The 11,129-nt window shown below is 38.7% G+C and overlaps 1 pseudogene; it reads right to left on the bottom strand.

Annotated features, from left to right (window-relative positions):
* Positions 1-6,840: 6,840 nt before the first annotated feature.
* On the bottom strand, positions 6,841-7,536 carry LOC114372319 (annotated as a pseudogene).
* Positions 7,537-11,129: the final 3,593 nt, after the last annotated feature.

The following is an 11,129-nucleotide window of genomic DNA, read 5'->3' on the forward strand; positions in this document are numbered from 1 at the left end:
GTCATGCTATTTATAGGCTACGCAGCTTGAATCTTCAACAATTAGCATTTGATACGTGGAACAATTCCGTTGCATTATGACAAAAAAAAACTGAGTTAGTCCAAGGCTGCTGCAAACTTGACCACGAAAAGGGGCTGCTGTCGTATCCAATGTGTCGAATTGTCTAAATTGTTAATGTTCTGATCTACCGGGATCCACGGCGTGAATGTTTCGATAGTTTATTCATAAAGAAAATTCCTTCATCTTAATCTTCTATTACGTGATGGGAAGAAAGAGTTAGTGAATTCCAAAGAAAAAAATTGCCTTCTATCAACTGGAATAGATACAGACTAGCCATTTCGTATATAGGCCAAACATGTTCTGGTCCTATTTCTTGTTATTACAATTTGAACAGTCCGTAATTAAAAGAAATATGTTATGGATTGTCCAGTCCACAATGTATTTTTTTATTATGGACGTTGAATCTGCAATACAATTTCTATTACGTATTGAACAATACATAATACTTTTATATGGATTGATTAATCTGTAATAGAGACCACTTCGTGCTTTAGTAAGGCCATTTGTTGGAAATAAGGCTTTTATGTTTAGGAAAAATGTTTAGGAATATTGGAGACTTTGAATAGAAACTTGATAGGAAGGAAAATTCTTTATGGAGGAGAGAACTTTGTATTTTTTGCTTGATACAAATGTGTAGGATTACATCTCTATTTATACTACTCTAAGGAGAATTCTAGACACACTAATTCTAGAGAGTTCTCAACTCTAGAGATCCAAAGAGTATTCTAGAGAATATTACAACTATAAGAAATATCTAGACACTCCAAACACTACAAGAATTCTCTAGAAACATGACCCATAATTACTTAAGCCCAAAATAACTAAGTCCAAGGAACCAAATAATTAATTTAGGCCCAAATCAAGTTTATATTTCAACATCCCCCCTTAAACTTGATTTGTGACTCCAAGCATACTCCTTAGCTTCACGAAAGTTTCCAACTTGAGTGGCTTTGTGAAAATGTCGGCAGCTTGATCTTGAGACATCACATACTTCAACTTTACCTCCTTCTTCTCAATGCATTCTCTTATGAAGTGGTAACGGGTGTCGATGTGCTTACTTCTTTCATGAAAGACTGGATTCTTTGCCAAAGCGAGTGCTGATTTATTGTCAACACATATTTCCATAGGTTCTTCTTGTGGCATTTTTAACTCTTTCAACAAGTTCCTTAGCCAAATTGCATGACAAACGCATGATGTGGCCGCGACATACTCGGCTTCACAAGTTGATAGTGTGACTATTGGTTGCTTCTTTGACATCCAAGTGAAAGCAGTATCTCCCATAAAGAACACAAAACCAGTAGTGCTCTTTCTATCATCCAAGTCTCTACTCCAATCGCTATCACTATAGCCAACAATGTCATAATTGTCAGAAGAGTAATAGTGCAAGCCAAAGTTTGTTGTACCTTTGATGTATCGAAGGATTCTCTTTGCCGCCTTGAAGTGAGTTGTGGTTGGAGCTTCCATGTAGCGACTTACTACTCCTACAGCATAGAGAATATCCGGCCTTGTACATGTCAAGTAACGTAAACTTCCAATCAAACTTTTGTAAAGAGTTAGATCCACATTCTCTCCTTTTTCATGCTTGCTCAACTTGCTGCCACATTCCATCGGGGTGCCAACTGGATTGGCGTCATCCATCTTGAACTTCTTAAGTACTTCTTTGGCATAACCTTCTTGGGTGATGAAAATTCCTTTGTCTTCTTGTTTTACTTCGATGCCGAGATAATATGCCATGAGCCCCATATCCGTCATCTCAAATTCATTTGACATATCTTTCTTGAACTCTTCGAACATGCTTGGATTGTTCCCTGTAAAGATCAAGTCATCTACATACAAACACACAATCAAAATATCTCCACTTTGCGCTTTGATATAGAGTGCATGCTCATATGGACACTTGATGAAGTTCTTGTCTTGAAAGTACTTGTCGATTCGAACATTCCAAGCTCTCGGTGCTTGCTTGAGACCGTACAACGCCTTCTTCAACTTCAAGACTTTTTCTTCTTGCCCTTTTACTTCATAGCCCAGTGGTTGCTCAATATAGACTTCTTCTTCGAGAAAACCATTCAAGAAGGCTGACTTCACATCCATTTGATAGATCTTCCATTTATTTTAGGCTGCCAAAGAAATGATCAGTCTAATAGTTTCAAGACGAGCAACAGGAGCAAATACCTCATCATAGTCAATTCCTTGTCTTTGACTATAGCCTTTAGCCACCAATCTTGCTTTGTATCTCTCCACTTCTCCTTTAGCATTCTTCTTTGCCTTGTACACCCATCTTACTCCAATTGCTTTGTGTCTTCGTGGAAGTGTAGTAAGTTCCCACGTATCATTCTTCGTGATTGACTTGATTTCTTCGTCCATGGCGTCTTTCCACTTTATGTTTTCCGCCGCTTCTTGATAGCTTAGAGGCTCACAATCACCAAAAAGACAAAAGAGGTTAATGTCGTTTAGGTTTTTGGTTACCTCATCCAGCCTTGGTGTCGGTGAGGCAGGTGGTGTAATATGTTCCTCTATGATTGGTTGTTCAATTTCACCATCTTCTTCAAAATAAGGAAGAAAATCATACTTATCTTCTTGAACACTCCAATCCCAACAATCTTCTTCGTCGAACTCCACGTCGCGACTTATGACGATCTTTCTACTATTTGGATTATAGAGCTTGTATCCCTTGGATCTTGAGTCGTAACCCACAAACACGTACTTCTCACTTTTATCATCGAGCTTTGTCCTCTTTTCGTCTGGAACATGGGTATAGGCAATGCTTCCAAACACTTTGAGGTGAGAGATCCCGGGCTTCCTTCCACTCCATGCTTCTTGTGGTGTCTTCTCATGCACGCTTCTTGTTGGAGAACGATTTGTTAGGTAAACTGCACATGCCACTGCTTCAGCCCAAAACTCCTTCGGCATCTTCTTGCTCTTGAGCATGCTTCGCACCATGTTAAGTATGGTCCGGTTCTTTCTCTCTGCTACTCCATTTTGTTGTGGCGATCTTGGCACTGTCAGTGGGCGACGGATTCCATGGTCTTTACAATATTTTTTGAACTTATTTGAAGTGAACTCTCCTCCTCGATCAGATCTCATGGCCTTGATGGAAAGACCACTTTCTTTCTCCACGAGAGCTTTGAACTTCTTAAAGTTTTCAAACACTTCTGATTTCTCCTTCAAGAAATAAACCCAGGTTTTTCTGGAATAATCATCAATAAAGAGGAGAAAGTACTTATTCTTACCAAATGAGTTGGGTTTGATTGGTCCACAGACATCGGTGTGTATGAGCTCTAGCGGCTTTGTTGCTCTTGTTGTTGATTCCTTTGGAAAACTTTTACGAAATTGCTTCCCAATTAGACATCCTTCGCAAAGTTGGTCTGGGTGGTTGATGCTAGGCAAGCCTCTCACCATCTCCTTCATCGCTAAACGTTCTAGACCGTCGAAGTTGAGGTGCCCGAACCGTAGATGCCATAGCCACGAAGAGTCGGTATAGCAAGCCTTGAGACACTTTGCCACATCATTTTGAATGTTCAAGAGGAACATTCTATTCTTTGACATAGGCACCTTAGCAATCAAGTTATGTCTACAATCTCTTAAGAAAAGACTATGTTCTTTCAAATGGATGTCATAGCCTTTCTCTAATAATTGTCCCAAGCTCAAAATATTATTCTTCATGTTAGGCACATAGTAGACATTGGATATGAATTGATGACTCCCATTCTTCAAACGTATGAGAATTTTACCTTTGCCTTTGACTGGTATCTTTGATTCGTCTCCAAATGAGACATCGCCAGTTGCCGCTTCATTGATCTCCACGAACATGCTTTTATCGCCGCACATGTGGTTGCTTGCGCCGGTGTCGAGGTACCACTTGTTTCTTTTCTCTTCAAATTTGTTTTGGCACGCGAGTAGCAAAGTTTCTTCTTCTCCGCCTTTTTCTTCTACAAAGTTAGCTTTCTCTTCAACCTTCTTCGAGAATCTACACTCGGATACGTAGTGACCAATCTTGTTGCAATTGAAGCACTTGATTTGTGATTTGTCATACCTCGACCATGAATTTCCTCTTCCACGACCTCTTGTTACTTGTGGATTCCAACTTCTTTCTCCATTGTTGAATTTGTTGGAATGGTTGTTGTAACCACCTCTTCCTTCTCCTCCATGTCCTCGTCCACGTCCACGATCTTGGCCGCGACCTCGTCCTCTTTGGCTCTTGTAATTTTCTTAGTTTGCTTCCTTTACGTTGAGTTGTAGTAGTTGCTCCGTAGCCTCCTTTTGTTTAATTTTTCTCTTTTGTTTTTCTTCGTATGCTTGTAAGGAACCCATGAGTTGCTCAATAGTCATGGTCTTTAAATCCTTGTTTTCTTCAATGTTGGTAACAATGAAGTCAAAACTTGGATTTAAAGTTCGAAGTATTTTTTCCATGACCTTCACCTCATCAACATCTTCACCATTTCTTTTAAGTTGATTGACTACGGCCAATACTCGAAAAAAATAATCAGAAATTGACTCGGACTCCTCCATAAACAAACGCTCAAAGTCACCTCTAAGAGTTTGAAGACGAATCGTTTTTACCTGCTCAACTCCTTTGTTGCAAGTTTGAAGCTTATCCCATGCTTCTTTGGCCGTCGTTGCGTTGGATATCTTCTCAAATGTATCTTCATCCATCGATTGATAAATGAGAAAGAGAGCTTTCTTGTCTCTCTTTCTTGACTCCTTCAACGTCTCCTTTACACCTTGGCTTAGCGAGGCTTCATCTTGCTCCTCGAGGCCATTCTCTACGATATCCCACACATCTTGAGCTCCTAGTAGCGCCTTCATCTTGATACTCCAATTATCATAGTTGTTCTTTGTGAGCATCGGCATTTGGAAAGGAAAACCTCCATTCGCCATCTTTTGAGGATCTTGAAGCTCTGATACCACTTTGTTGGAAATAAGGCTTTTATGTTTAGGAAAAGTGTTTAGGAATATTGGAGACTTTGAATAGAAACTTGATAGGAAGGAGAATTCTTTATGGAGGAGAGAACTTTGTATTTTTTGCTTGATACAAATGTGTAGGATTACATATCTATTTATACTACTCTAAGGAGAACTCTAGATACACTAATTCTAGAGAGTTCTTAACTCTAGAGATCCAAAGAGTATTCTAGAGAATATTACAACTATAAGAAATATCTAGACACTCCAAACACTACAAGAATTCTCTAGAAACATGACCCATAATTACTTAAGCCCAAAATAACTAAGTCCAAGGAACCAAATAATTAATTTAGGCCCAAATCAAGTTTATATTTCAACACCATTATCCTCAAAAACATCAAAGTCGTCACTGTCCCAATCAAGGGGATTCTCACAAGTGCCCCCCACAGTGAAGAGGAAAACGGAGAGAAAAAGATAGTGAGTGAGAGGAAAGGGATAAGATGGGGACTTTACAAATTTTGAAGGTGCATCAAGCAAAAAACTGATTGCATTAAGTAATTGTTGGTGGATTTACGGTGGTTGCTATGTTAGAGCTGCCGAATTGGCCCATTCATAGGGCTTGGAGGAATTGGTCTTAATTTGCGAGTTGAAGGGTTAGATACCTTAGCTAGAGTCGCAACAGATGGGAAGAAAAGAACAATGCCATTTGAGAAAGATGGAAAATCAATCGTACTTGTTAGAAATAGCAACAAAAATTCTACAGGCAGTAAACACGCGCACACACACAAATACGATATGGTTCAACAAGTATGCTTACGTCTCTGGAAGTACAACATTTGTTTCTATTATTGATTTGCAAAAAATGATTACATTAGCATATAAATAAACATTAGTATCGCTCGATAAAATCCAGACAAAAGCAAATCTCGTCTCAAGGAACATAGTTGCAGCTCGACGAGTCTAGGATGCCCAGTGTGTGACATCAATATTGAAACATCACTATTAGAAATTACACTTTCAACATCGATTATTTAGGGCATTCTACATCGGCTCTAAAACTGATGTTGAAAGTGACGATGTTGAATGTATCATCGTTAACATCAGTTTTGAAAAACCGATGTTAACATAAATATCATAACATCGGTTTTCTAAATAACCGATGTTAAACACAAAGAACTACAGCAAAAAAAGTGTATGCATGACGAAAGTTGACATCGGTTTTGTAGTAAAATCGATGTTAATGTTATATATTGACATCGATTCTCTCGAAGAACCGATGTCAACGATGATGATGCATATACTTATTTGTTGTACGTCTTTGTATATAACATCGGCTATTCATAGAAAACCGATGTTAATGTACAAAGTTAACATCGATTATCTATACATAACCGATGTTAATGTTTGTACATTAGCATTGGTTATGTATAAATAACTAATGTTAATGTACAAAAGTTAACATCGGTTTTTTGTATGACTGATGTTAAGGTTCATGATGACATCGGTTTTTGTAAATAACCGATGTTATTTACCATATTAACATCGGTTTTTGTTAATAACCGATGTTGTTTTCAAGTATTTTTTTTTATATATACTTTCTGTTTTTACAATAAACCCAAAATTATACCTGTAAAATGCAATTTCAAGCCCAATTCACAGCAAATAAACATTTTATTCTGCTTTCAAGCACTTTTAATGATAATAAACATCAAATAATTGATTTATCATAAAGAACAATCATCAAATGAATTCAATGTTCATATTACATAGAAAATGTCAAAAATGTTAAACCAAAGTAAACTAAGCTAAAGATAATGTCCCTAAATCTTAGGTCTGATCTCTAACTCGGAGATAAAACTGTGCCCACTGGATCTGCAATGCCTTTAATCTCTCTGGCTCCAATGGTCTAGGATCGTTAAAATACAGCATGATGAAATAAATCATAATAAGTTAATAATGTAATACAAATTATAAATAAATCGATTTTGTTTGAAATAAACTTACCGCTTCCCAATTATTCCTAAAAGTTCCTAAAATGACGGTGGACATCCAGTGCATCACATAGTAGCTGTATTCAGTACTTCCTTTTTGTCTATTACACTATATACATAATGAAATTTGGATATTAATTAAACAACTAGTGTACAGACACATAAAGAAATATATATAAGTGGAAGTTTTATGTAAATGACGTACCTTGACGACAATCCACCTAGCAGGAGCCTTTGATTTAGGCTGTGGAGCATCATTAAGACCTTTTAAAGCACTATTTCAGATGAGTAACAATTAAAAACTGGTGTTGTACGTTGAGGTATTTCAATGCAAATGTATTGAAAAGAACACTAACCTATTAATAATCCCCTTAAGGTAGCTGTCTGGCATGTTATGCAATGATCAAAACCAGACAACTAGGTGTTCCTTGGGCAAGATGACCACCATCTTCCAGTGTCCGCTACAGTGGAGATGAATATGGGTTAGTATATTAGTAAACATTAATTAAATTCAGTTATTTTGTGTGACTTACCCATTTAGGTAGGCTCCAAGATAGACATCACATTTTGAACTCTACATCTAAGTCTTTATGTAACTTTCAGACTCAAACTGCGATTGCCCAGACCTCTGAATGGACTGTGGCTCGAGGAATCCATAGATATCAGAATCCCCCGCTCGCATACATGTTTTAGTGAGATGCCTGTTTATGTTAAGTTAAAGTTAAATATTTATGAATTGAAAGCAATAACTTAGGTAATTAAAAGTAATATAAAATGACTTACAGAATCCACAACTGTAACACTGATATGCTGAGACATTGACCACCGGGTGCGATTTCATAGAGGTCTTCGTGCTTTACGTAGAGGGGGAAATCTGGATTAAAGACCCCGAACACGGTGGCATCCCATCTAACCTGATAAGGCCTCAAAAAAAGCTCTGGGATGGTCAATGTCATCAGATAAAGCGGATCATCGACCTCCGGATCGGGCTTTGGAGGTGGTTTTGCCGGAGACACAGCTACCTGTTCATGAAACAAAGTTAAATGGCCTAATTTGAGGCACACTTAATGAATTAATTTTAAAAAAAGAAACATATAGTAAGGACAATAAGTACCTGCTGTGATAAAGACTTGACCAGATGTGTCGGCCAAGCAAGGAAGGTGTGAAGTGCTTGCCCCACTAAGGAAACCTTATCAGTGGGTACAGGAACTGGAGCATCTGCATCTGTAACCTCCTCCACACTCACCTTTACTTGGCCAGGCAACAAAGGAGTGTTATGAACAACAGTGGATCCCTCATAAACTCTCCCCATGGCAACCAGGCGGGCAGGATCTGCTTCTATGTACAAGCCGCACCTATCAGAGTCACCCGTCTCAGGATCGTTTCCTGAGGGATTAACACAACTCCCCTTTGTGCTTACTCGAGGACCGGAGGGACCAACCAGAGGGTCGGGAGGCGGTGCAAGTCCCTGAGATTGCATCTGGGATTGAATCTAGGATTGCATCTGGCTGAATGATGCCATGAGCTGCTGCATCACTTTTTCTGTGATGGACTCCTCTAGCTGGTCCCTGATTTGCTGGGTCAACTGTTGCAATTCTTTGGGAGGTAGGGAGGAAGAGTTACGGGACTTCCGTAGAGCTGATCCAAAGTATTGCTCGATGGTGACACCGGCTCCAGCAGCACGGGCACGTCCAGGGTGCTCTGGATGTCCAATAGCAGTAGTGAGAACATCCTGATGTCCATGGGGGACGAAGGATCCCTGTGTGGCCTGCTCCTCAAAGGAATCCTGCACAGAAAACACACAGTGGTACATGGCATTCACAAAATATTGAAATATAATTGTAATGGTTAGTTGAAAATGACTTACGATCTTCTCAGCGATTTCCTTTGCGGCCTCAGTCGTCATTTCCCCTGTTTTCTTCGTGCGGGCCATCTTCCACTTCACGTGGCATCTGACCGGGGATGAAGGGTCGATGACGCCATCAACGCTTCTTGACTATGCAGCTTCCTCCAGCTTCTTCTTCATCTTCTTAGCCAAGAGCTTCTGCTCTAAATAGTCATAACCCACACGAGACAAAACGTGGGGGGGGGGGGCAGTTGTTAACTCGTTGGCAAGTGTACCAAATTGTCACAAGTAATAAAGTACTCGGAAGTCCGAGTGTCGAATCCACAGGGACTTGTTTGCACTTAGATTAATGCAAATCCAATTTAAAAGCAAGAGATAAGAATTTAAAATAAAAGATAAAGAAAGATAGAAGATAAGGTAAAGAAAATATAAGATATTTAAGGATAAAATTAGAAGATAAAAGAAAAGATAAGATATTTAAAGATAAAATTAGAAGGTAAAAGAAAAAGATAAAAGATTGAGGGATCAAAATAGAAGATAAAATATTTAAATTGAGATATGATAAAGATAGGAATAACTACTTCTAAGAAATTCAAATAAAGGAAGGATAAAGTCTAAATCTACTAAGCCTAAATACCTACTCCTAAATAGGGGATAACTACTCCTATTAAAACCCAACAGTAAAATACTACTTCTAAGAAACCCAACAATAAGGAATAACAATTTCTAAGAAACCCAACTATTTCTAAGAAAACCCAACAATATAATAAGAAATAAAATCTATATATTAAAATCACTAAAACTTAACAAGTCTAATCAGTCTAGATATATGGATTCAGGATTTGTCTGTTATCAATACCAGTGAACTAATTATGCCCCACATCTATCCATTCTACTTGCTCCTGAAGCCTCATGATGACAAGCCTACCTTAATTACCTATCTTTCAAATGCCCTTTGCGAAGACTCAATAACTAAGACGCCTTAAGATTACATTCTAGATGTTTGCTAAAGCAAGGGCATTGGGTCAATGCGAACCCTATGATTTCTTTCTTTTATTGTTCTATTAAGCGTTACCCTCTCCCGAGTGGCCTAACCCTTAAAATTGATTCACGCATTCATTCCTTATCCCTAATTAGGCTTTACCCTCTCCCGAGTGGCCTAAAGACTAACAGAAAATAAAGTCCGAAATGCAGAATAAATAAGAAAGAAAAGCAGATAAAAGAACCTGGAAGGAAAACCCTCTAAAAGATAACCCGATAATTTCTTTCTTTTAGTGTTCTATTAAGCGTTACCCTCTCCCGAGTGGCCTAACCCTTAAAACAGATTCAAGTATTCATTCCTTACCCCTAATTAGGCTTTACCCTCTCCCGAGTGGACTAAACCCTAACAGAAAGTAAGGTCCGAGATACAGGATGAAAAAGAAAGAACGATAAATAAATAAAAGAACCTGGAAGGAAATCCTCTTCTTATTGATAACTTCTTGAAATGCTCCATACATCATTGAATTTTTAGGCCTGCCAGACCCTAGCTAGGGAGTTTAGCCACTCATAGTCATGAGGGCTGTACAATGAGAAGGGGGGTGAAAGAAAGAAAGGGAGTAAATGAAACCCCTAGGAGAGGGGGTTCTGTCGTGGTGTCCTCTTTCCCTTGGACTGTCTCTCTATTTATAGCTGCTGAAGTGGGCTTTGGGCCTTCATAGGCGGGTTTAGCGCGACACCCCGCGCTTAGCGCGTGTACTTCCTGGCCCGCTTAGCCCGTGACGCGCGCTGAGCGCGTGTATTGGGCTGGACCTTCTTCAAATTTTCTTCTTTTCTTCAATTTTTTTACTTTTTTTGCTTGTTACACCTCTAATTTTTATATCTGCAACCAAAAATTCAATTTAATTAATTTTTTAACTTTTAATCACAAATAACTGCTAAATAATTAATTTCAGGCCAATATTTGACTAATTTTCTACTATCAAAATACAATTATTTAGCAGTTATCAGGAGTGTTCTGCTTCTGGATGGCCTGTGCCTTTTTGCGCACATCCTGCCAAAATAAAACAATAATCTTTCAAATTGCTAGAATGAAGTATAACACGATAATGTTTTTTTAAAAACAACTTAAATGGCAAGGAACATACCTCCCAAGAAGGGTCTCTACGAGACTGGCAAAACTGGGCCCATTTTTCCTTACTAATGTCATATTTCTCACAGACAGTGTCCTCCGCACCGTCCTGATCGGCTGCAAGGGCCCATTTCCTCGTGAGGTCTGATTTAAACTGCCTCCATCTCTCGCCCACGGTCTGAAGTAACTTCCTTTTCGTCCTACTTTCAAAAGCCTC

Source organism: Glycine soja, chromosome 10, assembly GCF_004193775.1.
Source record: "Glycine soja cultivar W05 chromosome 10, ASM419377v2, whole genome shotgun sequence".
Taxonomy (NCBI): domain Eukaryota; kingdom Viridiplantae; phylum Streptophyta; class Magnoliopsida; order Fabales; family Fabaceae; genus Glycine; species Glycine soja.